The sequence below is a fragment of the Orcinus orca genome, chromosome 18 (genome assembly GCF_937001465.1).
Source record: "Orcinus orca chromosome 18, mOrcOrc1.1, whole genome shotgun sequence".
NCBI lineage: Eukaryota > Metazoa > Chordata > Mammalia > Artiodactyla > Delphinidae > Orcinus > Orcinus orca.
Window position 1 is genome coordinate 4326347 of NC_064576.1, and position 27958 is coordinate 4354304.

Here is a 27958-nt window from a genome sequence, read left to right on the forward strand (position 1 = left end):
TAGGGTAAGTATGGTGGGAAGAGAGACAGTGTAACTTTAGCATCATTGCCTATACTTTCTGTATTTAATGGATTTTATCATTCAGTTAGAACACTGAGTAACAGAACTTTTTTAGTTTTGTATTTAATGAGTCAGTGGTCTAGAGCTAATAATGATAAGTCCTCATTTTAAAGCTCTAAAATTAGATATCAGAAGAATAATGCAGGCCAGCTATTCTATTACTTTAGGTGATATATACCACTGCAATTTCACTCTCTGTTTGAAATCATACTTGATAAACCTATGGCTTCTATACCTGACTAACCCTAGCTCTACCTTACAGGTAGGAAGTAATTCTGTAATTCTCCAGTGTTTAGAGTAGCTAGTGGTTCTCTACAAATTAGAAATACCCACTACAAGAATTTGGGGAGAGAGCACTTCGGTAAGGAAAGGTGGGATAAGAAAGATTGTCCTAAATACGTGGCCAAATGGCCATGGCCAAATTTAATTCCAACGCAAATGATACTTACTAATTTTAATTAAGTAATTAATTAATTGACTATTTCTGATGTGTGCATGAGCTGTAGGTAAGAGACATTTGGGGTGGTATTTCATGACAGGAACCAATTAAATGATTAAAGGTGTTACTTGAATTCAGAAATGTACTTCACAGGTGAGACCTTAAGCTTGATACCTGAAAGTTTCTGTTTTTTAAGTAAGAAGAGTTGAAATGTTTTGTAGGATTCAGAATGGAAGCAGGCACTGTACTGAAGGAATATCAATATGAATCTTTAGCTTTCAAATGTGATTTCCTTCTATGCTTTCATTAGGGCTATTTCACTTTCAACTCACAATTCAATCTATAATGCTGACTGTCATATATAATCCCTAGAGAAAATTCTAGAGTTTTCCATTTGGAAAACATTTTAAATGTGCTTTTTGTTTTGATTGTTACTCAGTAACTCAAGAAAATGCATTTCCTTCCTCATATATTTGCATATTTGACCTATCTTTTATCATGCAAGTGATACCTGGCAAGCTCAAAGGTTGACCAATCCAGTTTAAGGTTCTTAAAATTTTCTTGTGTCACCCTTTATTCTTATCACAAAATATATGTATGTGTTGATGGGTGTGCATGTGCATATGTGTGTGTGTGTGTGTGTACACAGTTCAATGATGACAAAGATTGTCTCTCTTCTACCTGTTACATATTAGGCATCTAATAATTAAACTATTTGCTGAATGAATGAAAGCACAAGATATTTAAAGAGTATTTCAAACCAAGTGTAAGAGATTACCGTACTGAACTTGGGGGCTTAAAGGGACGAAAAAGAAAGTGAGACAGAAACTTATTAAGAGAGAACACCACTGTCAAAGGTGTTGTATGGGATGAGTAAGAAGAGGTTGAATGTGGCTAAGGGTAATAAAGGATGTGATACTGGAATAGTTGGTAGGAACTTTATTTGTTTATTTTTTCATTGAAGTGTAACTGACTTACAATGTCATATTAGCTTCAGGTGCACAACATAGTGATTCAATATTTTTATACATTATGAAATGTTCACTATAAGTAAAATTACCATCTGTCACCCTACCAAGTTATTACAATACTATGGACTATATTCACTTTTCTGTACATTATATCCCTGTGGCTTTTGTATTTTGTAATAGGAAGTTAGTGCCTCTTAATCCCATTCACCTATTTCACACATCCTCCACTCCCATCCCTCTGGCAACCATCGGTGTGTTCTCTGTGTTTATGAGACTGTTTCTGTGTTATGTTTGTTCATTTGTTTTGTGTTTAGTTTCCACACATAAGTGAGATCATATGGTATTTTTCTTTCTCTGTCTGACTTGCTTCAGTTGGCATGACACCCTGTATGTCCATCTATGTTGTCACAAAAGGCAAGGCTTCATTTTTAAAGGCTGAATAATATTCCATTGTATACACACACACACACACACACACACACACACACACACACATATATGTACATCTTGTGTGGTGTATACATATATACCAGAAATGTGGTATATATCATATATATATATACCACATACATGTGGTATATATGTGTACCACATCTTCTTTATCCATTAATCCATCTCTGGACACCTAGGTTGCTTCCATGTCTTGGCTATTGTAAACAGAGCTGCAGTGAACACTGGGGTGCATGTATCTTATCAAGTTAGGGCTTTCGTTTTCTTTGGTAAGAGCTTTAGTTTTAAAGAGATTGTATGAGGTGTATGAAGCTGCTGTGCTATATAAAACACCAAGAAGAAACAGTACTCCCTTCATAGTTTGAAATCTTGTTTTTTGTAGGTTTATCTTAACTTTTATCCTGCTGCCAAGATATTATTTGTTTTGATTTACACGTGATCCCCGTTCAGAGGGTTGTCAACACAGGCCATTGGGTATTAGTTTCGTAGAGCAGGGAGGATGTTCTTGTTGCCTGTGCTCCCCGCCAGCCACCAGCCAAACGCCTGGCACGTAAGAGATATGCAGGATCTCTTAAATTTTGTGTTTCCATCTTTCAGCATTCCTCAGCTACATCCCTTCCAGCTTTGAAGTCATGTCTAGAGAATTTAATATATTTTAAGGGATTACGAAAAATGGGCTTTTTGAGCTAGTACACTAGACTCTGAGTTTTCAGGGTCTGGAGGAGATCTGCACAGCTAGCAGTGGAAATTGCAGCACAAAAGATGTATTGAAGAGTCAGGGCCTGCAGAAGCAGCCAGGCACTCTGGTTCCAGGACTTGCATAAACGAGCAGCCCAGGAATCACATGCCTCATTTCACATTTATCATCTTCTTAGGTCCCCAACAAACTGGCTCAATATTATGAATGCATGCAATAATTAATCAAGGTTATTGCACAAGGAATTCCAGCTTTGGATGTGAACTCTAACTAGGTGGCTTATAAGATTTTTTTAATATTGAAAATCTATGATAAATACATGCATAGAAAATCCTAAATTGCGTGATCATTTTAACAACCACCCTTTTGGGTAAGGCATGTACTCAGAGCAACCATGTATAGTAAGTCAGTTTTCCCAGAGGGAAAACCAGGCTGGAATCCATCCCTGGTTGTAACCATCTGACCTGACTAGACTGAATGCTGTAAATGCAATGTCTGAGACTGTTCCAGCAACCCTGGAGTGGCATCTTGTTACTTCCATTTTACAGATGAAAATAAGGATTAGGGAGGTTTTGTGACTTGCCCATGTGAACGTGGCTAAACAAACCCAGGTTTGATCTCAGGTCTGTCGGAATGCAAAGCCTTTTCCCCACACTCTGCTATTGGGGCCGTCGGCAGACATTTGAAGAAGGGAGATATACTGTTGTGAGGGGCCTGCAGGAAGGCTCCACGGGAAAGGCTTTGTTGAGGAGCAGCCTCACAGCGTCACTCCTGGGCCAGAGGGCCCTGCTTCTGGCCCCTGGTGCTGGAACACTGAGGTCAGGCAGCCAGAGCGGGAGAGGATGTGCGGGCTTTCCTCCTAAACTCCCGTGACGTGAACCACCAAGTCATCCGGTTCCAGAGGCTGTTTCTCCTTGTTTCCTTCAGTCTGGGCCCTCAGACTACAGAAAGAATATGGGTGTCACACTTCACTTTATGCTAAGACCACGTAATGAGTTCTTTAATGTTTTCTCTTTCTTCCTCTTCCCCTCCCTCCCTCCTTGTCCCTTCTTCTCCTTCTGTGGCTCTTTTGTCTCTGTCTTGGTCTCTCTCTCTCTCTCTCTGTTTAGGTCATGGTGTACCTATGATTCCACCAGAATGTCTTTATTTCTTAACCTGCTGAATGTTTCAGTTTGACTTTATAATGGCATTAAATCTCAAAGGTTGAAAAAAAGTCCTTGATGATGACTTCTTTCATTTGTCAGTAGCCAGGGTGTGTGGGTAAACGAAGCGCGCCAAAAGCCTTGTGATGCGGATGCCATTTGAGAACGTTTAAAATAGTCAGGAAACGGAGGTAGGGTATATGCCCAGTAGTGGGATTGCTGGGTCGTATGGTAGTTCTATTTTTAGTTTTTAGTTGTTGTTTTTTTTCTGCGGTACGCGGGCCTCTCACTGTTGTGGCCTCTCCTGTTGCGGAGTAGAGGCTCCGGACACACAGGCTCAGCGGCCATGGCTCACGGGCGCAGCCGCTCCGCGGCATGTGGGATTCTCCCGGACCGTGTCACGGGCCCGTGTGCCCTGCATCGGCAGGAGGACTCTCAACCACTGTGCCACCAGGGAAGCCCTATTTTTAGTTTTTTAAGGAACCTCCATACTGTCCTCCGTAGTGGCTGTATCAATTTACAGTCCCATCAACAGTGCAAGAGGGTTCCCTTTTCTCCACACCCTCTCCAGCATTTCTTGTTTGTAGATTTTCTGATGATGGCCGTTCTGACCGGTGTGAGGTGATACCTCATTATAGTTTTGATTTGCATTTCTCTAATGATTCGTGATGTTGAGTATCCTTTCATGTGTTTGTTGGCAATCTGTATATCTTCTTTGGAGAAATGTCAAAAAGAGTCAGGTACCACCATGTTCACTGCAGCACTATTTACAATAGCCAGCACATGGAAGCAAACTAGGTGTCCATCAACAGATGAATGGATAAAGAAGATGTGGCACATTTATACAATGGAATATCACTCAGCCATTAAAAGAAATGAAATTGAGTTACTTGTAGTGAGGTGGATGGACCTAGAGGCTGTCATACAGAGTGAAGTAAGTCAGAAAGAGAAAAACAAATACCAAATGCTAACACATATATATGGAATCTAAAAAAAAAAAAAAAGGTTCTCATGAACCTAGGGGCAGGACAGGAATAAAGACAGATGCAGACATAGAGAATGGACTTGAGGACGCAGGGAGGGAGAAGGGTAAGCTGGGATGAAGTGAGAGAGTGGCATGGACATATATCCACTACCAAATGTAAAACAGATGGCTAGTGGGAAGCAGCCGCATAGCACAGGGAGATCAGCTCGGTGCTTTGTGTCCACCTAGAGGGGTGGGATAGGGAAGGTGGGAGGGAGACGCAAGAGGGAGGAGATATGGGGATAATATGTATATGTATAGCTGATTCACTTTGTTATACAGCAGAAACTAGCACACCATTCTAAAGCAATTATACTCCAATACAGATGTTAAAAATATATACTTAAAAAAAAGAAAGAAAAAAAGAAACAGTGGTAGGAGGGTATCTGACAGATCTGCAGTCAGTAGCCCTTCTCCAGCTGCGGTTCCCTCTCTCACAGAAGAGAGCAGGAGGGAGGATTTTACGTATTCTGCTTGCCAACACTAGGCAGTAAGATTAACATAATGAGAAGGAAAAATGCAGATTGAGGCTATCCCCGATGTCCGTCTCTTCCGGAAGTTAGGTGTTTGGATTCTGCCGGAGAAACAGCCAGCGGGCATTGTGGGCAGAGCCCAGAACCAGGAAATCCCTCCCCAGGGGCTGGATGAGCCTCCCTGCACCTTCCTGCAGCCTGGGGCCATGCAGGAGCCTGGCTGTGGGTTCTCCTGTACCGTGGAGAGGGAGAAAATCGAATGTACGCCACATTGCAGAGAGCTGAGTTCTGTGTATCTTTTCAGGAACACATAGAACTTGAAATATTAAACCTTCTCTATTTGAAATGCAGTCTAGCATTGAAAATTCGGAAGTCTGTAGTATGGACTCAGCTTGCCTGCACTCCTCACTTCTCTAAATGTGACACAGGGCTTCTGGGCTGGGCTGGGCTGAGAAGGACTGTGTTTCCCTTTAGTCCTGGGTGGCAGCTGATGAGAACCAGCTCACTTGTCGAGGAGGCAGGCAGAGGTGGAAATGTCAGCAAAGCCACTTTCGTTGTATCCCCTGGAAGCGACATCATTTTCATGTGTTAACTTTACTTCATACAGTTAGGTGCGTGATATCCAGAGCATTCACAATCCTGCCCTTGATGTCTATTACGGAAATGAACGTTATGATTATTTTATTACAGATTCTTTTATATATGTTGAGCTCCAATGACAAACCAGTTTTACGTTAATGTTTCAGAGTAAATAATGCAGCTGTCAGGCTCCAAGGTAAACTTACGTTGTACACACGATGAGATACCCACAAGGATACAAGTTCATGTGGGTACAAATGGATTTAGGAAATGATGCCTCCTGTAACCTCCATGTTCAGTTCGGATTTGACTGTAGACAAGTAGAATTGTGCTGGATTATTCTCCCAGAATGGAAAAAAAAGCAAATATGCAACCTTTTGTGTAAACAGATGTGTTTCAACGTGTGTTTACTCAGAAGGTGGGAGGAATCACTACCCTCAGCACAGCATGATTTTGCTCTAAAGTGATCAGTCATTAAAAGGGCATGGATTAGAACTGCAGTGTAGGCAGATGGGTAATGCCTGGGAAAATAACAAACTCGCTCTGCTTCCCCAGCTGAGTTCCTTCCATCATTTGATTTGGCTAATTTGCTGCTGCAGTCTTTAAGGTGGTCAAATGCAGAACTTAAAAATCCAATTCAACAGGCATTACTGGACTCAACACTCATAGGTATTTTGCTTGGAGCTGTGGCTGTTACGAAATTGCACAGAGAACATGATCGTCTTCAAGGAGATTTAGTAAGGTCGTGTGCAGGACTAATGAGTGGCAAGTTTGTAGGGTGGAGGCCACCTGACTGCTGTAGGATCAAGATCATGTCTTGTTGGAGGTGAATAGGAGACGCTCCATGGAGGTGGTGACAAAGGAGTGAAGACACAAAAGTGGGACGAGTTCGGGGTGGGGACATAGTGGGGGGGGGATGGGGGCATTTCAAACACAGAGAGAGACATGAGCAAAGGGGTGGAGGTAGATATCAGTCCCTGGGGAAGGAGAGCAACACGGCACCAACTGTGTTCAGGAAGATCAGCCGTGCAGCCCTACTTGCAGTGAGTCTCGGGAGGGGGTTTGAGTTTGAGAGAGCCGTTCCTGTAGTACAGGTCAGAGGTGATGAAGGGCTGAGTGGGGCAGAAACACATGAGTAAATGCTGGGAAAAGATTAAAAAAGAGCAAAATACGACTATGGTCTTTCAAGCCTGGAACCCCAGAAAGCATTCCATTACCAGCAAGGGAGTATTCAGAAGGGAGGAATTTAGTCAGAGGTGAGAGGAAAATACGAAGAGCTGGATTTTAATTAACTTCAGTTTGCTTTTGCTGGGTCATCCAGTGCAAATGTCTAGCAGGCAGGTATAGCAGTGTGGATTTGGAAAAAGAGCAGGATAGGGTAAATAGAAATTTAGAAGTTTCTTTAAAAAGTGATGGCCAAAGTGGTAAGCATGATCATATCACCAAAAAAGAGGTAGTTATAGAGGGAGGAATGGTGAATGTTTACATTCATGGGAAACGAAAAAAAAGGCGACTGCAGACATAGTGTCTAGGGGCAATCATGGGAGCAGTGGGCAAACAGAACAAGGCGGTGTTATAACAGCTAAGAGATAATACACCAAGATGGAAGTGCTCAATGGATTAATGTTAGAAACGTCAAGGAACCCTGCTAATTTGAAAACTAATGAATTATTGGTAAGGTCTGTAGATAGTCGCCAGAGTTCAAGTAGTAAGGAGAGTAGGTGTGAGGAAATAGAAATAGGTAGCTCCTTCAAAATGTTTTTGATGAAAAAAAAAGAAAACCAGTAGCCTGAAAAGTGATTGTGATAATGACATTTACCGATTACCTACTGGGGGCCGGGCACTGCATGTAATTTATCTCATTTAATTCGGACGCAGACAGTCATAACTGGAGATTTGGGATTGAGAAAAGAAGATGGAGGCATGCGGGCATCACTTCAGCCTCCCACCGCCTGCGTTCAGCAATTTGAAAGATGATAAAGGCAGAAGATTCCTTTTTTTCTATTTGAGACTCAGTCCTTTTCTGTCTGGATGTAGCCCCTCCTCCCATCCTATCACTTCTTGGTTATAACTGCAGTGCCCTCGGCGCTGGATAGAGCTTCCTACTCAACATCCTCCAGCTACCTTGATGAACACATTCCTCTTTCCTGGCTTCCCCTCTCCTTCCTTTTCAGGATTTCCTAGCTCAGTTCTCAAGCCCTAGTGTGCATTGGAATCACCTGGAGAGTTTGTGAAACCAGTGCAGGCTGAATTCTGGCTCCAGCATTCCCGATTCAGTAGGTTTATAGTGAGACCTGAGGTTTTGCCTTTCTAGTAAGTTAGAAGGTGACGCTTATACTGCTGGTCAGGGCACTTCACTTGGGGAATTTTGTAGATTAAGAATATGTTGTGCGTGGGTTTATCTCTGGGCATTCTATCTTGTACCATTGATCTGTATTTCTGTTTTTGTGTCAGTACCATACTGTCTTGATTACTGTAGCTTTGTGGTGTAGTTTGAAGTCAGAGAGCCTGATTCCTCCAACTCTGTTATGAAAAGATGCTCAACATCACTAATTATTAGAGAAATGAGGTATCACCTCACACCAGTCAGAATGGCCATTATCAAAAAATCTAGAAACAGTAAATGCTGGAAAGGGTGTGGTGAAAAGGGAACCCTCTTGCACTGTTGGTGGGAATGTAAATTGATGCAACCACGATGGAGAACAGTATGGAGTTTCCTTAAAAAACTAAAAATAGAACTGCCATACGACACAGCAATCCCACTACTGGGCGTATACCCTGAGAAAACCATAATTCAAAAAGAGACATGTACCACAGTGTTCATTGCAGCACTATTTACAATAGCCAGGACGTGGAACCAATCTAAATGTCCATTGACAGATGAATGAATAAAGAAGATGTGGCACATATATACAATGGAATATTACTCAGCCATAAAAAGAAATGAAACTGAGTAATTTATAGTGAGGTGGATGGACCTAGAGGCTGTCATACAGAGTGAAGTAAGTCAGAAAGAGAAAAACAAATACTGTATGCTAACACATATATATGGAATCTAAAAAAAAAAAAAAAGGTTCTGATGAACCTAGTTGCAGGTCAGGAGTAAAGAGTTAGACGTAGAAAATGGATTTGAGGACGTGGGGTGGGAGGGCGAAGCTGGGGCGAAGTAAGAGTAGCATCGACATATATACACTAAGGAATGTAAGATAGTTGGCTGGTGCGAAGCGTCAGCATAGCACAGGGTGATCGGCTCGGTGCTTTGCGATGACCTAGAGGGGTGGGATGGGGGGATGGGAGGGAGGCTCAAGAGGGAGGGGATATGGGGACATGTGTATGCATATGGCTGATTCGCTTTGTTGTGCAACAGAAGCTAACACGGTATTATGCAGCAGTTATACTCCAATAAAGATCTGTTAAAAAAAAAAAAGAATATATTGGACTCTGGAGAGCGTGGCAGACTGCTTCTAATAGCTATGTAGTTGTCAGTTAGAAAAGGGATTTTGTTGATGTTTGGTTCCAGTGGATACAACCAGAATTAATGAGCAGAAGGTACAGGGAAATCTGGCACTTAAGGAAGAACTGAATTCAAGAGGATAACGTGGGTGAGCTTCAAGGACACTGCTGAGGACGCTGTAGCAGTTTCCAGTGTGCATGTGAAGTTGAGTAGATGATCTTTAAGCTTCCTCTCAACTCTGAGATTCCAGTGATTTTGATTCTCCCAAGTTCAACATTTTTATTCAGTGCGGCCTGGGCCCTCTTACTTTTCCAGAACCACTACCTCCCCCAACATTAAAACAATATAAAGGTTTAAAAATGTATTTCTCTTTACAACTCCACCCCTCCATCACCACCGTCAGTCACAGAGTTGGTAGCTGAACTCTCTTCCTTCCACCACGCTCTCTGATGAGGCCTGTGGCCCACATAAGGTCCTATCAGCCATTGGAGAGATTTCATCTGGAAACGAGTCTGTGTATAAATGTAGTCACAACTCCTGTCTTCAGCCAAGTAGGCCATGGCATATCCACTTTTGAGAAGGAGGTATTTTCAAAACATATCACCTGGTCTGTGCCTTAAGTGCAGAGTTTGTCCCCCATATCAAGCCGTGGCCCTTGATGTACTGAGGAGGAAGTGGGGAGGGAAAGGAGGAAGGTATGGCGCAGTGAAATCGAATATGCTGCAATGCTTTCCTCCAGGTGAACTTTACACCTGGCTGAAATCAGGGAGCCCTGTTCCGGAGTGATTGAAAGTCCTCTTTTCCAAATGCAAAGATGCCAGTGAATTTTGAACCTTTCAACACTGTCTTATCCTTGGTAGTAACTCCAGCTAAGAAGTGCAAATGAGCCTGATGCCTTTGAGAACATCTGAATGGTCTTGATGGAAGCATTGATAGGGCGAAGCGGGAAATTAATGTTGCCTTGAAGGGTGACATAAATGGGTTTCATTTACCGCCTGAAATGGACATCCTAATTTCTATAGATAACATCAGTCGTCCCAAAGTTAACTGTGTTCCAGGCATTGAACTTAGCAAACTTTGATAAAACAACATCAGAAAAAACTGCTAGCACGCTGTATCTTTTACACTGATCAATTTACTTCCTTTGCTTTGGAGCAATACTTGTAATTGCAGGAAAAAATTCCGTCCCCTTGTATGGAGCCCTGCATGGCAATCTTTTGAGCTATTGTTTTCATTTAAAAACTTCAGAGGAGGCTTTTAATCCAGCCAGTGTAGCCAACCATAGCGGGGAGCCAAAGTCGCTAGAGCCCGAAGATGGAAACAACCTAAGTGTCCATCATCGGATGAATGGATAAAGAAGATGTGGCACATATATACAATGGAATATTACTCAGCCATAAAAAGAAACGAAATTGAGCTATTTGTAATGAGGTGGATAGACCTAGAGTCTGTCATACAGAGTGAAGTAAGTCAGAAAGAGAAAGACAAATACCGTATGCTAACACATACATATGGAATTTAAGAAAAAAAAAATGTCATGAAGAACCTAGGGGTAAGACAGGAATAAAGACACAGACCTACTAGAGAATGGACTTGAGGATATGCGGAGGGGGAAGGGTAAGCTGTGACAAAGCGAGAGAGAGGCATGGACACATATACACTACTAAACGTAAGGTAGATAGCTAGTGGGAAGCAGCCGCATAACACAGGGAGATCAGCTCAGTGCTCTGTGACCGCCTGGAGGGGTGGGATAGGGAGGGTGGGAGGGAGGGAGACGCAAGAGGGAAGAGATATGGGAACATATGTATATGTATAACTGATTCACTTTGTTATAAAGCAGAAACTAACACACCATTGTAAAGCAATTATACTCCAATAAAGATGTAAAAAAAAAAAAAGTCGCTAGAGGTCTCTATGGCGGGAGTGTGTGCTACAGGGCAGTGCTTTGCAAACTATCCGTGCTTATGGCCTCACTTTTTTCCAGTACATCACAACCCCTGGTGGTCCCCCGCACATGACTGTACAAAGCTCACGCCTGCCACACACAGCTCATCACGGAGTTCTAAAACACTCCAACGAAGTGATGACTCTTGTTCAACAAGTGACTCCCTTGATCAGACACAGGAATGCCGTGCATTATCAAATTGTTACAAAAAGTTCCAAAACACTCACTTTCTGTACTTACCTTTCTATGGACTGTAACTAACTGTAAATGACCACAACTGGAGGGAAATTTCTCTTTATCAAAGAACCTGGTTAATATTTGAGACATTTTATAAAATGAAACTCTTTCAGGTACAAACAACATAGGCAAAGAATGTTGCCATGGACCCCATCCAATCCCTGGAATCTTGGAATTCGAAGTAGGAAATAATACTGATACAGACAGTTTTATGTCAAACTCATAGATAAACTGGGAATATCAAAGCAGAACACAGATACACAGGAGAGGTAAACATTCTGTTCAGATTAGGGAGCTTCCCTGGTGGCGCAGTGGTTGGGAGTCCGCCTGCCGATGTAGGGGACTTGGGTTCGTGTCCCGCTCCGGGAAGATCCCACATGCCACAGAGTGGCTGGGCTCAGTGAACCATGGCCGCTGAGCCTGTGCGTCCGGAGCCTGTGCTCTGCAAAGGGAGAGGCCACAATAGTGAGAGGCCCGTGTACTGCCAAAAAAAAAATTGTGAGGAAGGAGTAATTTAGGGCAGCTTCAGGGGGTCCACTCTCATGGTGGGAAGAAGCTGGGAGAAAGAGCCAGGGGAGTCCTGAAGGACAGCTCTGGGCCTTGTTGACTCTAAGCTTTACAGAGATTCACTCATCATCATATCTCATGATCAATGGTAAGTGGAATGTTGGCCATGAAGTGGATTCCTTACATTAAAATTTATAATTGCAGAATTAAAAGCTGCAAATTAAGAGCTTTAGTGATTATCTATTTCTTATGTGAAATCAACTTAAATCCACAGAGTTGAAGTAACTTGTTTCAGGCCCCACTTGTCATAAAAGCTAAAAACGGGTCTCTTGTCTAGGGCTTCTGACCCACATATGAGATCTTTTCCTAAATCCTGTTCTATCTCTCTCTCCATTTTGATTTTTATTCTTTTCACTTAGTTATTTAAAAACACTTCTCTCCTTTAGTCTATACAGCATACTACGCATTGTGTTATTTTTTTTTAAGTTTCAAGTATCTTGTTTCTTCCCATGCAGGAAGGTTTAGGGTATTGGGTCTTGCAGTCATTTGACCCTTTTATTAAAAATGTAGATACAGAAAGATTACTGGTAAATATATGACACACGTATTGTATATGCTGGTTAATTTAAACTCTCCATTTTATCATGCTCTTACCTCCATACTATGTTGTTTACTAGGTTATCAGGGACTAAGATGACAAGTTGAAGTAAGATTATGAAAGCACAGTGATATGAACACTGGCTTATACCAGCCGTTCTTAAATCCAGTGCGTGACCTCAGATGATGTATTTAATCTCTGTGCCCCTCGGCTGCCACATCTATAGAATGTAGGTAATAACAGTGTCTACCATACAATCCCACTATGAGGATTATATGGGGCCATTTATTAAGGCACCGCCACAGTGCCTAGCAGTACACAAACATCACTCTTATCATTATAAGTTTATATCATTACATTCAACAGAAAAATATGAGTCCTTAAAAGACAGTAGAGAAGGAAAAAAATCATGTAATGAATTAAGAAAGGAACAAGGTCCAATTATATTGTTGTGCTCTGAGAGAGTGAAAACCATTTGTTTGTGTTCATTTCCCTCAAAGGATAATCAATATTTGAAATGTTCTGCTTTCTGAAGGAACAAGGAAATTGGAAGAATATAAGTAAATTTAAAAATACATTTAAGAGTGCCATTTCTAGGCAACATTGGATGCTGCCTTGCAGTGGCTGTCCCTTATGTGGCTGTGGTCTGCCCAGCAGATCCGGGTCAGGAAGGCACTCCTGCAGCCACAGGGATACTGCGGCTCTTACTGCCCTGCTTGGAAGCAGAGGGCAAGGGCCTCCGCCTCAGCTCCAGGTTAACATGCTGGACGTGGTCCGTCTCCAGATGGAAGTGAGGCCTGGGTGGACCTCACGCCTCCGTGTCTGTTTGGTTTGTGGGTTAGCAAGTCAGCTCCTGTCTTTGATCGCAGACAAGAGAAAATCTTTTGAATTTAAGGAATCAAACCACTGCAGCTGTTATGAGGCAACAATTTGAAAAGCTTTTGTAGACTTTTTGCTGAAAGAAGGCTCTGTACCTTTTCATACAAGCCTTTTGCACTGTGTGACATTTTCAGTGCTTTCATTTTTTTTTTATCTTTCTAGCACATGCCACAGTAAAATTACAAGTATAGCAGTCCTCCATCTGGCAAGACTCATTCTCCCCTAAACAAAGCTGGGGCTGTGGAAGATGCTTTGTATTTTACGTTTCTGCTTCCCTACATCTGTACCACTCTGTGTTGTCTCTCCTACTTGTTAATCAAATCTTGAAAAAGAACTTTCAGAATTAATTTCTAAGGCTCTCAAGGCCTCAGTAATTCATGCTGATCTCAGTTTAATTTAGGATCTCAGCTTAATTTAGGATCTCAGAACTTAGTTTGTGTTTATGGCTTACATCTAACATATTTTTTAGGTTGTGTATTGCCCCAGCCTCTGTGTTATTGCTGTTATTACCATCTGTTTGATTTTTAGGGTTCATTCCTTTTGGTTCTTTAATCCTTTTTGGGAGTGTCACTGCTTATTAATATCTCTTCCAGGGGAGAGCAGAAAAAGGGAGAATACAGGCATCAAAAATTCTCCAAATCCAAATGTAAATGGCTGAGTTTAGTGCAGTCACCAGTCCATTTTGATAATTTTTTGTTTAGATCCTTATTACCAGATCAAGGTACAATTTATAGCATGTGAGTTTATCACAGGATTAAAATATGACTTAATTAAGGTGTGTACGGGTTAAGGTAATTTAATTGAGGTAAAATTCAAAGAGCTTTTACGTTTTGGGTATGGAAGGGATTGACAAAATTAAGGTCTTATTTATTCCGGCTGGGGACTTTTTGTGTGATTAGTCCATATAAAAATCTGTTTCTCTTTTAAATCCATCTAAAATTTCCCATATAAAATATTGTTCCCAGTAAAAATATTCTCTTGTTAACAAACACATGTTTCTTATTAACTAACTGTGGATTAGAAAATGATCAATAGGGACTTCCCTCGTGACGCAGTGGTTAAGAATCCGCCTGCCAATGCAGGGGACATGGGTTCGAACTCTGGTCCAGGAAGATCCCACATGCCGCAGAGCAACTAAGCCTGTGCGCCACAACTACTGAGCCTGCACTCTAGAGCCCACGAGCCACAACTACTGAAGCCCACACTCCTAGAGCCCGTGCTCCGCAACAGGAGAAGCCACCACAATGAGAAGCCCGCGCACCACAACGAAGAGTAGCCCCCGCTCGCCGCAACTAGAGAAAGCCCGCGCAGCAACGAAGACCCAACGCAGCCAAATAAATTAATTAAAAAAAGAAAAAATGATCAACAGTTATAGCAAAAGCGTGCTCTATTTAGGTGGTCTCCCTGCCTGTTTCCATAGGAAGTAGTATTTAGAAGTACTCTTGAGAATGCTGTTTGAAACTCCTGTTGAACACCTGGGGTTTGGCACAGATTAGTAAGATATTTGTTCTTATTTTTACAAAATCCTCCAGACAACCCTCCTGGAACCTAGCTACGTCCAAGATGATGAGGAAAGCATTTGATATGTTCATGGACGTTTTCCTGGGTAATAAACAACTGACTACTCTTTCCTTCATGAATGCATAGACTTCACACTAGGTTAAAGGGAATTCTCTAAAAGAAGGATTATGAGTTTGGTTCAGTATCACAGTATCACACGTAATTCAACTGTACCCACACTTCTGGTATAGCTGCTGCTAGAAGGGCACTCTCAGTCCATGTGGATAACATAACGATGTGCAAGACACAGCCTCTTCTCTCAAGTTGCTTATAGTGTACTCAAGAAATACGATAAGCATATAACTACTATAACGTATTTTTGTGACTGGTAAGTTACTGAGCACTTCAGAAGGAGGAATCATATTATTTGTAGGGATAAAGAAAGTGTCAAATAAGTAATTGTCATTTGGGGTGCTCTTTCGTAAAATAATTTCTGATACCTAGATTCAGTCATTCCCAAGCAAGTAAAACCCACAGAGACATGACAACTAGGGAAAGCTTTTTTACGTACTACTATTCCACATGAGCTAGAGGCCGGAGGGAAGTATCCATGCTGACTTTTATAGAACTGCACTGATGTCGTAAAGCTTAACTTTTATCAGAAAATCGAAGGTGGGTTGTCTACACAGCATCTTGGGATAACTGATACCCTTCCCATCTCCGTCTCATTGGATGCCAATGACTGCTAAATTTGACCAAATTATTAAATCCCAGTGAAGCTGTCATCACAGGAATAGGCAACAAATGAATAATAATATGCATTTACAGCATATTTTTATAAAGGTTGTAAATATACATATAAATTTATAAATATATAAATGTCCCTTCTATATTTTTACGTATGAAACCAAAAAGAATTAATTAATGGGGATAAAACTCACAATCTTTTCATCTATTAATGGTAACATTTCAGTTGTTTCATCATGAAATGGAAATTTATTAATTAACCATATTATTTTCATCCTAAACAACACATGTTAAAAGAGTGGGAAATAATATAATGACAAATATTTTGTGACCCTCTCTAAAGTTACCTTCTTAGCAATAGTTCACTAAATTTACATCATCTGATAGAGCAGCCAGTAGCCATGCTTGCTTTTTAAAATTTAAATTAAGTAGCATTGAATAAAATAAAAGTTCATTTTTTCAGTTATACTAACCATAGTTCAAGCACTCAAAAGCCACATGTGGGTCGTGATTTCCTTATTGGACACTGCGGATATAGAACATTCCCACTGTTACAGAAACTTCTATTGGACAGCACTACACTTAAGTTCCTTTGAAGGTAGAGCAATAATTTTTTATTGCTTAGGAGACTAAAGAAATATTTTTGAGCAATTAACTTAAAGAGAGCCCTAATCTAGAACTGTTGGTCTCCTGGAGTTCTTTTTCCGGTGGTGGGGGCGTGTGCTTTGAAAATCCCTGCCTTTGGTTAAATGTAAACATTAAGCTATAATAGCTATAATGACTATAATGACGCTGGTGGTGGTGGTGATGGTGGTGTTAATGACCAAAAGATAATGATGATGGGGCTGAGGGTCATGAATATCAGATAAGAATGTTTACCAAGGGTAAGCTGATCTGGGGGGTTGAATTTTTGTTTGTTACCTAATGAGCAGTTGTTGTCAACTCTTCAAACAGGAAACATACCTAAAAGTTTGGTATGTCTGTGATGTGAATACAGGTGCTTTTACTTACATGGAGTCCTTTTCAGTCATATCTGTGGTCTGGTGAAAACGTCTGTTAGAAATGTTCTGTGTTGGGACTAAGTCCTTATGGAATAGACCTTGAATGGTATACCGCCAATATCTGGTTGGGATGGTAATATGCTGTAAGAATTTTAAATGGTGTAGAAAAAGGGTTGTTGAATGTTTAGTCTGAGCTTCTTAAAAGATGAAATGGCTTAAAAGAGTTTCTGAAAGCCACATCCAAGTTAAGACTGTTGATCCCATTCTAGCTACTAATGGAAACCAATTTCACAAGAGAGTGATGAGAATTTTCTAAAGGATTTTCCTCCAGGAGACATCTTCTCAGAGGATAATCTCCTCAGGAGATTAGATATAAGTATGCATAAAATAGACCTTCAGCCAAAAACAAGGACAGTGACTTTCAGGGGTAACTGTGGTCTCCAGTAAGAATTTCTCTTCTTCCCCAGCAAGAATACCCTGACCTAAGGGTGGACTATTCCCTAGAAGCAAATTCTCTCATGACTTTCAAAGGTCCCCATCATTATCTTTGTGTCAAAAATTTATACAAGCATTTTCTAGATGGTGTAAAATTGACTCTATTCATCCTTTCTCTGCAGCCGTCCAGAAAACACACCTATCCATGCAAACAATTGGGGGAGCTTATAATTATTTGTGTTAGAATAACATGCATTTCCAAAATCAGGGATTGTTGTGTGTTTTCTTGGTCTAGAAGTCCCAAAACTGAAATATAAGAGCAAACAGAAATGCAGAATACCCGTCAGAATTCTTATTTGCAAGCAACATATATTAGCCAATTGTGTGGCTAATTTAAGCAAACAGAAACTCTAAGAAAGCCAGCTAACCCAGTTTGAAAGCTATGCAGCTGTGAACAATGCAAGCTATCTCAAAATATCTAACCATACGAAGACGTCACCATCACCATCTCTGGATAGTGGGCACTGCTGTGGCTGTAAACGTTCACCAGAACTGGTTCATGCCTTCCCTCCCATTTTACCTCATTCGCTTCCTGTTCACAGCAGGAAGTGAGTGCTTGTGGTTGGCAGAGCCAAAGTCCTTCAGCTGTGCCCTAGTGCCCTATCTGTGGGGCATGGGTGGAAAGAGAGTATCTAGAATTTTCAGTTTGGTGGTGAGAGTTGGGCTCTGCTTCAAGAGGGAGGGGATTTCAAAATGAAACAACCACAAGTAATGAAAAAGCCCTACCCTACGTAAAATCTAGCTCAGTCTCTTTATCGCTGACATCGGGTGCATCATTTGTGTGACTCATGAAAGTAAGGAAATTAAATTTTGCCAGACCATTAGGTTTACTTTAGCCTACGTGAATGGCCAAGTGGCAGAGTATTCATATGGATGTACTTAATCTAAAAACCACAGGACAAAATTCTCTCCCCATGTATGTTAAACAATTAAGCAGTTGCATTCAAATACGAATGAGGTTAAAACTATTGAGAAAAACATTTTCTGGTTGATGTTTTAGGTTAGAAGATAGGAAGAGCAAAGAATGGAAGACCATCAGCGTAGCCAATCCTTGAAGCATCCTGAGGACACGCAGTCGTTCTAGTACAGCCTGTTCTGTATGAGTAGGGGCTGGAGTTACATTTTCTCATGTAAAAAATCCATTCTTTTGTTTTTCTGGATGACACTGTTTTGCTCAGGACTAATCCTGCTTTCAAGTTATCAAATGAAAAAGACTGCATCAAATGCTACATTTAAATTTGCATTGAGAAGAGCTCTTGTGGGGGGTTGTGGGAGAGCAGTAGGCATAAAGAAATAAATGTGACAGGGAAATCTTTGCAGGATTGAACTCATCTACTTCAAAGAAATTCAAGTGATGGGCTTCCCTGGTGGCGCAGTGGTTGAGAGTCCGCCTGCCGATGCAGGGGACATGGGTTCGTGCCCCGGTCCGGGAAGATCCCACATGCCGCGGAGCGGCTAGGCCCATGAGCCATGGCCGCTGAGCCCGCGCCCGGAGCCTGTGCTCCGCAACGGGAGAGGCCACAACAGTGAGAGGCCCGCGTACAGCAAAAAACAAAAACAAAGAAATTCAAGTGAGAAATCTAAGTATAATACGAACCCTTATTAGGCCTAATGAAGTAACTGCCAGTCTAATCTGTCTTGCAGAGCTGCTTGTCCTTATACTGCACACATCATGTTTTCCTAGCAAAAGAAATACAGGGTGAAAGAAGAAATGTATACTGTCTGGAAGGGAGCAGAGTTCTGGTTACATTCCTGACTAATTAACTTTCCCTCCCACATAGACAGTCAGAGAGAGCATTTTTCAGGCATTTTATTGCCACTAAAGATTGAATCCTATTGTTCTATAATACCACAGACATCCAGCTTTCTCTTTCTCTGCAGTTTAGCAGGATATTGAGAATGTGTCCTTAAAGGGAATAACTTGTCATTTATCCAGATGTCTATGTGATAGTCACTTGTGTCGCTGGAGCTGAAGCTCAGACTCCCGGGGGAGCTAAGCTTCTGACCGCTCCTTAGTGGTTCTGCCTCTGCAGCACTATGCGCCCCCTTCCTTCACCGCCCCTTTCCCTCCCTCCTCACACATTCTCAGGACCTATCAGCTGGAACAGTAACTATCCAGCTGCTTTATCACCGCTGCAAATCTATCACCGAATATAAGCTCTCAATGGAAAAAATAAAAGTAAGGCCTTGCAAGATTTGCACTAGTGTTTTCACTAAAGCATCTGTTTATGTTTTCTTACGCTGAAAGGCATCCTTGTTTCCATTTGTCCTCAGTTAGAGCCTTGGCTTTGGAGTAAATTGTGGGGACAGTTATATCACTTTCTTTCTTTCTAAGCCAGTGTCTTGCTTCTGTTTGAAAACGCTCACTCATATTATGATCAACACCAAATTCTGTGTTGTTTTATACTTGAGCCTGACTGTGTAAACATGGTCCATTTTGGATTGCAACTGTAAATATGTATATACACAAACACACATATAAATATACACACTACTATCGATCTCGTAGACTTGGCCTGTGAACCTTGTGCAGTGCACTGCCTTAGGCTCCATACTCTGCTAGTATTGCAAAAGCAAGTGCCTTCTCATATGGTGCATGCCCATCTCACAAGTGCTTTCCAAGACATTTACAGTGTCTTGACCATAAGAATACCTCTCTTTCATTGTCTGTAAAAGGGAATAATATGTTTGTGTCTTTCATATACCTCATATAAAGTTTAAATGAGAGAATATCTTTAAAGCCTGGCACATAACATAAAGAGGTCAAAATATGGAAGAACATGGGAGAAAATATTTGCAAACGAAGCAACTGACAAAGGATTAATCTCCAGAATTTACAAGTAGCTCATGCAGCTCAATATCAAAAAAACAAACAACCCAATCCAAAAATGGGCAGAAGACCTACGCAGACATTTCTCCAAAGAAGATATACAGATTGCCAACAAACACATGAAAGGATGCTCAGCATCACTAATCAGTAGAGAAATGCAAATCAAAACTACAATGAGTTTTACTCAGTTTTACTACACCTCACACCAGTCAGAATGGCCATCATCAAAAAATCTACAAACAATAAATGCTGGAGAGGGTGTGGAGAAAAGGGAACCCTCTTGCACTGTTGGTGGGAATGTAAATTGATACAGCCACTATGGAGAGCAGAATGGAGGTTCCTTAAAAAACTAAAAATAGAACTACCATATGACCCAGCAATCCCACTACTGGGCATATACCCTGAGAAAACCATAATTCAAAAAGAGTCATGTACCACAATGTTCATTGCAGCTCTGTTGACAATAGCCAGGACATGGAAGCAACCTCAGTGTCCATCGACAGATGAATGGATAAAGAAGATGTGGCACGTATAGACAATGGAATATTACTCAGCCATAAAAAGAAACGAAATTGAGTTATTTCTAGTAGATGGACTAGTAGAGGTAGATGGACCTAGTGTCTGTCATACAGAATGAAGTAAGTCAGAAAGAGAAAAACAAATACTGTATGCTAACACATATATATGGAATCTTAAAAAAAAAAATTTCTTAAGAACCTAGGGACCTAGGGGCAGGACAGGAATAAAGACGCAGACGTAGAGAACAGACTTGAGGATATGGGAAGGGGGAAGGGTAAGATGGGACGAAGTGAGAGAGTAGCATGGACATATATACACTACCAAATGTAAAATAGATAGCTGGTGGGAAGCAGCTGCATAGCACAGGGAGGTCAGTTTGGTGCTTTGTGACCACCTAGAGGGGTGGGATAGGGAGGGTGGGAGGGAGTCGCAAGAGGGAGGAGATATGGGGATATATGTATATGTATAGCTGATTCACTTTGTTATAAATCAGAAACTAGCACACCAATGTAAAGCAATTATACTCCAATAAAGATTTTAAAGAAACATTATGGAAGAACGAATTTCTGTGAATTATGCAGGCTAGTTGTGGGACTGATAATAGGAAAACTGCACATTAGTTAGACCCAAAGGTCTAACTAATTAGTTAGACCCAAAGGGACCTAAACATCCAGGGAGCATTCTTCCTTCCATTCCTCCCCTCCCGCAGTTTATTCTCCGGTGTAAGTGATCCAGAGAAATTGAGACTAGAGGTATCTCAAATTCGAGGGTAATGTTTAGAAATAAAAACACAATGATTGTATCACATTCTATACACTGAAAGGTGGGGTTCCCTGTCTTCTTATCACTTTACCTGAGAATGCCTGTGGCCATGCAGATATTCCCCAAAGCTAGAGATTGTAAAATTCTTCTTTGGATAAACCCAATAACCCCCCAAAAAAGACCTAGTGGCACTAAAACCTGGGAGCGCACAACAAACACAACTGACTCAAGGTACATGCTGCTGCATTAAAAGATAAGGATAGGATAGGATATAAAATAATTTGTCAAACAACTGAAAAAGAACTCTTGGAAACCGGGAATATAATCACTGAAAAAATTTAACAGACAAATTCAGGGAATTTCACAAAAATACCATGAAAATGAAAGAGATAGACAATAGTAAAGAAAAGATTAGTAAATGAGATAAAACAATCCAGGAAGTCTTAGATCTAATTATTTGGAATTTCAGAAAGGGAAACCAAAGGAAAATAAATGAAATATTATCAAAGAAAGAAATAATTCAATACTCTATCCCATAATTGGAAGACACAAATCTTCAGATTAAAAAGACCACACATCTGAATAAAAATAAATAAATAAATAAACAAATAAATAAATAATTAAGTCATTAAAAAAAAAAAGACCACACAGTTTCACACTGTCAAACATAATAGTGCGAACCAACAACATCTAAAAGAGAAAAATGGTGCATGCAAATGTACCAGATTTAATTAAATGTCTTAAGAACAATACTAGAAGCTAGGAGACAGAACAAATGTCTTTCAATTTCTGAAGGAAAAATATTTTTTAGTGGAATTATATAGCCAGCCGAGCTATCAATGAGTGAGAGAAAAATAAAGATATTTTTGGACATGTAAAATTCTCAAAGAAATTTTTGACTCTCTTTTAGTATTTCTCATGAAACTTCAGAAGCTATACTCCACCAAAACAATGAATTAAATCATGAAAGAAAAAGCAGGAGATACAGGAAACAGGAGTTTAATAGAGAAAAAAAAAAGAGGTTCCTTGTGGGGCAGGACTAGAAAAGTTCCAGGGTGAAGGACTCCAAACAAACAAAACAAAACAAACAAACAAAAAGAAGATAGAATTTATAGTTTATCTGGTACATTTGAAAATAAGTGGATTAGATGATAGGGCCTTTACAGGTGTCTTTGGGAAATTTTCACAATGGATATGTAAGAAAAATTAAGCAAATGAAGAGATTGAAGCCAATTGTTAATTCTAAGAAAAACAAAATTTGTACATTGGATAAATACATATTACAATGTTGGGGTCCAGCAGGGAATATTTAAATATTTCTAAATTGTACAAGCTAATTTTTACTTTAAGTAAGATATTGCTTGAGAGGGCAGAATATTCATCCACCATAATGAAAAATGAGTAGAAAATTTCTGAAATGTATAATTTAAGAATTATTATTATTATTTTTTTGCGGTATGCGGGCCTCTCACTGTCATGGCCTCTCCCGTTTCGGAGCACAGGCTCCGGACGCGCAGGCTCAGCGGCCATGGCTCACGGGCCCAGCCGCTCCGCGGCATGTGGGATCTTCCCGGACCGGGGCACGAACCCGTGTCCCCTGCATCGGCAGGCGGACTCTCAACCACTGTGCCACCAGGGAAGCCCAAGAATTAATTTTTAAGAACTCTTTTTGTTAGAAATATAACTTTAAATATGAAAAGAAGCAACTAAAATGGGTGATAGTGGTTGCTTCTGAGAAGCAAGACTGGTGAGTCAGAAGCGGGTGGAGAGAGGACATTTGTCATAATAAGCTTTGTAATAGAAAGTGATAGTTTCAACTTTCTGTTGTCTGTATTAATTATAGTACTTGCAGCTCACATCATTACTTCTGCAGAATGCAATTAAAAGTCAAGAGAATTTAGTAAGCTAGCTAATGTCATTTGTATAGTAAGTGAAAGAACGAAATTTACATCGAGTCTGGCAACTCCGAAGTTTCCTACTCTCAACATTGACACAGTGTCATCAACAGTTGTGTGTGTGTGTGTGTGTGTGTGTGCATACTCACTCTTTCCCTGCCTTAGTAAATGATGCGGTGTGATTTCCTTTCAAACAAAGATACATGGGACCCGTTAAATTGGTCAGTGTGTGTGTTTATTATAGTTCACAACCAGTTGTGATTTTCTTATGTATTTGTTCCAGATGCCTGTTTTAGAAAAGGGGGTCTATGAACAGACTAATACCCAAGGTGATTCAGGATAATTGAATTTTATATTATGGGATTCTCTTCTCCTAATCAAGGTTCAGCCTCTGAGAAAACAGCCTCTGAAAACAGAAAAGTGACCCTAGGTAGTACTATGGTGAGTGGTTACAGAGCTTCTTCTGGCTGAACCAGGGACCACGAGATAGGAGGTAGACTCAGGAAAAGTAGATTATAATTGCTGTTGGATATGTACATTGACACAGCCCCTCTGGAGGGTAATCCGGCAGTTATCTCCTGAGTTTATATATCATATATCCCTTGACCAATGATTTGCATATACCGGAACACTTGACAAACACTTGAGAAATTATGTATGTCCACAGATATTCATTACATTATTTTTTTGTAATAAGGACAGATAGGAAATAACCTAAATTTCTATCATTGGGAGACTGGTTAAATAAATTGTAACACATTTATTTAATGGAATGGTAAATAATTACTATTAAAAAATAATGAGGATAGCCTTTATGAACTGACTTGTAGAGATTTCCCAAAAAAAAATGTTAAAAAACTAAACAGACAAAACCAAAAGCCAAAATGTGTAACAGTGTATGCGCTGTTGATACTATTTGTATAAAAAAGATAGAGATTTTATCAGTGTAATTGGCTTGCATATTATTTTACTGAAAACATGAATGGATGGGATAAGAATGCAAAGGACTTTTCCCTAGATATTTCACATTTTGAGATTTTGAATTTGCTGCTATGCAGAAGATGGTGTAGGGCAGAGTGAAGTCGTTTGCTAAGAGAGGATTGAAATAGTGTAAGTCACAGAGTGTAAGAGTCAAGAATAAAATGCAGCCAAAGGAAAATAGGGTTTCAAGTCAAACACTATTTTAGTTTATAAGAATTTGTAGCTAATGATTCTATTTACTTTTATATTTGTGTATAGATATTGTGAAAAAATTGAAATTCCTTCCTTCCTCCTCAGTAGACATTTTGATGAGAGCTTTCTTGATAAATAAAGGCATTTAAAACCAATAGAATGTTCAGTAGCAGCCAGCAGAAGCAGCCAATTTTTAATTGAAAATATTTAACTAAAGCCTGAAAAATGGATTTGCTCAAGGTAGGAATGTAATTACAGGTGAAATACATGGCCAAATACCAGAAAATACAAATAAACTTTCACTACAGTAAGGCATAAAGTTCAAAATGAAATTATCCATCTTAATCTATGAATGCAAGATTAAAAACTAATATTTCTGGCTATAGTTCATTACAAGTTAGCTCTTGGAATTTTTTTTCATTTAAATGAGATACTTGATATATTAGTATCTTCACCTAAGGTATTCTTCACAAATCCATTGCTACAAAAGAATTATTTGGTAGTCTCAAATAAAACATACCAGAAGTCTTATAAATCTTATCTTCGGGCTAGTAATTCTATTGGAATGTTATGTACTTAAAAATTAGGCGTATTGGTTCTTTATATTTACAATTTTAGTTTTTATAGCCATGATATGTGGCCTTAGACAAGTAACTTAACATTCTGTGTAATCGTTATTTAGACATTCTCTAAAACTAACCAAGATTGTCTCAATATACCAAATTGTTTATCCTTTCTTTCTCCCTTATTATTGATCATTAATCGATAATGATCATACTAGCTTCTTGACCATACAGATAAATAAAATAACAGATAAAAAGTGGAGGAAGGAAGCAAGTTGCAGGGGAGGGGAAGGCTAAGGAAGAGAGAATGTGTATATGACAACGGAGTAAGCAAGTGAAGGGGCACAGGCAGGGGCACAACGTGCAAAATATAAAAACCAGGCCAATTAGAAAAATAAAAACCCTCCAAATGCAAAATGATTCCAAATGTAAGCACCGTGGAATTTACAAAAACTAAATGAAAGCTACAAGCTGTTGAGCGTTTTTGTATAACAAACATTGTTATTTTATATATACATCATCTAATCTAAATTCCCCAACATTTCTGTGAAATATTATTAATTCTGATATTTAAGTTGTATATATGTGTGTATATATCTGTATATATACCAGAAATATACACACTAATTGTATGTATACACACACATGCAAACACACAATACATATACACATACAAACACACGCATACACACATGCTTAAAGACCTGGAGATGTGAAGTACTTTGCCCACATACTCTTACTAGTAAGTAGGTAGTAGAGCTGGTCTTTAAATTGAGTGTCTGACTCCCAGGTCCTTTATCCTACCCTTTTTTTGTCTGTGTTCATTCTGCTTTCCTTTTGAGTGAGGTTCTCAGTTGTGAAATGGAAATCAGATTTTGAATCATCTATTATCAAATGGATGTCCACCATGATTAACATTTGCAAGGTATTGGAAGTTTTGAAATGTAAATTATACATAGCATAGCTTCTACCAGAGCCACTCTTGAGCTTCCCACTGTTTTAAGTCTCACAGACTCAGATGACTAATAAAGGTTCTTACTAAGAGTTATAGATGAGCAAACGTAGCTCTTATTTTCCACCATAAATTGCACTAATTCATTCACCCAAAATTTATTGAACCAGGCATTGTGTAGAAAATTGCATCTTATTTATGCTTTTGATAAAGGTGTGCTTAATTGTACAGGCTTTTAAAATAAAACAATGTATCAGGAGGGCACTGAATAATAAACCAAGAGAATACAGTGTAATAGAAAGAGAACTCAACCAGAAACTAGGAGAACTATATCATTTGCTCATTCACTGACTACCCGTTTTATCTATAGTCTGCAAGAACCCAGTTCTTTCATCTATAAAATGAGGTGGACTAAAATCTCTGTATTTTGATTAAGAGCTTATTCTGGGCTTTGAGTAAGCACAAACAAATTAAATTAGACAGAAGTGTTAGTAGGAAGGAATAAACAAAACTATTTAGGTACAGAACCATAAATCTGCCACTAAAGTGATATTTTAACTTGTTGAGAAAATATGTGAGAGGAGAATCACTGAATGTTCCCTCGTGCCGAGGTGACCCTCACCTGCTAGGTTTGCTTATTTTAATGGCTATGGTTTCTACAAAGTTAAAGTTAGGTTATAAAAAGTGCCCTAACCTTACTTACACATCCAGATTCATGGTAGCTCTCTTGCCAACTATTTATATATATTTGTTTTTCTCTGACTGGAAGACGTGGTAGGCACTTTTATATTTTTATTCCCCTTCGTTGTAAGGGTAGTTGTTATTGGTCCTATATCCCATGTGAAAAAACTGAGACTTGGAGGATAAAGAGCTTCTTAAGTTCAAGGAAGCTGGGGAGCTAACCAGAACCAATTCCAAAATAATGTCATAGAAGCAGAGAATTTGTATAGCACGGAAAATAACTATTTTTATAAATAAGGTGTGATTATATAGCATTTAATTATTTTTGCTGAAGAAATCAGGAATATATTGATGCAATTGAAATAGAGTCTGAGATTTGAGCAAGAAAACCAGTTGACCTGCTCCATTTAATCAAACTATCTAATTTTGAATGCTTTCTTTAGTTCAAATCACTCACTAATTCCCCAGGAGACAATTTGAAAACCACTTCAGTGTCTCAGAACAAACACACTTAAAAGCTATCACTCTGAATGTCCTACATTGAATTCTCCCTCGGGAAGCCAAGTACTGGAAACTTTTAGATACTGTTGAACTGTGAACTGCATAATAAGAATATGCTGTTCCCTAATTTACGCCGTTTCCCTCTAGGTGAAGCACTGTATCTCTTCTTCTTGCATTGAGAGCATTCTCATTGAAACTTTGATTGCATTAACCCTTAAAGCGTAATAGAACGGGCCAAGCACAGACTTGAGACTTGAGACCACTACAGAACTGAATTTGAACGGCAGGTTAGTTTTTCCTTTGTTCTTACCTCTGAAACAATTCCTAAACTCTCTGGCACTCACGTTCTTTATCTGTAAACTCAGGATAGTAAGACTTACTTTTAAGACTTGCTACACTAAAGCAGCTAACACGTCAGTGAAAGGCAATTAATGCTATGTTTAGTTCCTTTCTTAAACTTGCCTTTGCCTATTTTTTACTTACTTTTACCCACTCAAATGCTAAATTAAATAATAATTGCTTCTGAAAAGGTACAAGTCAAGATTTAGTTATGTTTGATTATCAAAATGATAAAATATGTACAGTTCTTTATGAGATGTGACCTTTGATGGTGTCTTCAATTTGCAGAAGGGAATGGAGGCAAATAAATAAAACCAAGTTAAGAGGCAGGCCTAGAATGTTTTCAGAGTTGCCAGAACTTAGATCACTTACACATATCAAGAATCTGAAGACTTTTTCTAGAAGAAAAGGTATTTTTCTTTCCACCGCAATTGCATTCCCAGATTTACATGGAGAATTCAAAAATCACAAAAATAAATCCAGTTTTGTAAATATCTGTGATGACTTTTTGACGTCATATTTTAAAATGAAATCTTTCAATATTA

General features: G+C 39.6%; 1 protein-coding gene across 2 annotated transcripts in view; it reads left to right on the forward strand.

Annotated features, from left to right (window-relative positions):
- NALF1 (NALCN channel auxiliary factor 1) overlaps positions 1-27958 on the forward strand; it is a 573794-nt gene that overhangs the window by 131053 nt on the left and 414783 nt on the right. The gene's annotated exons all lie outside the window — the stretch shown is intronic.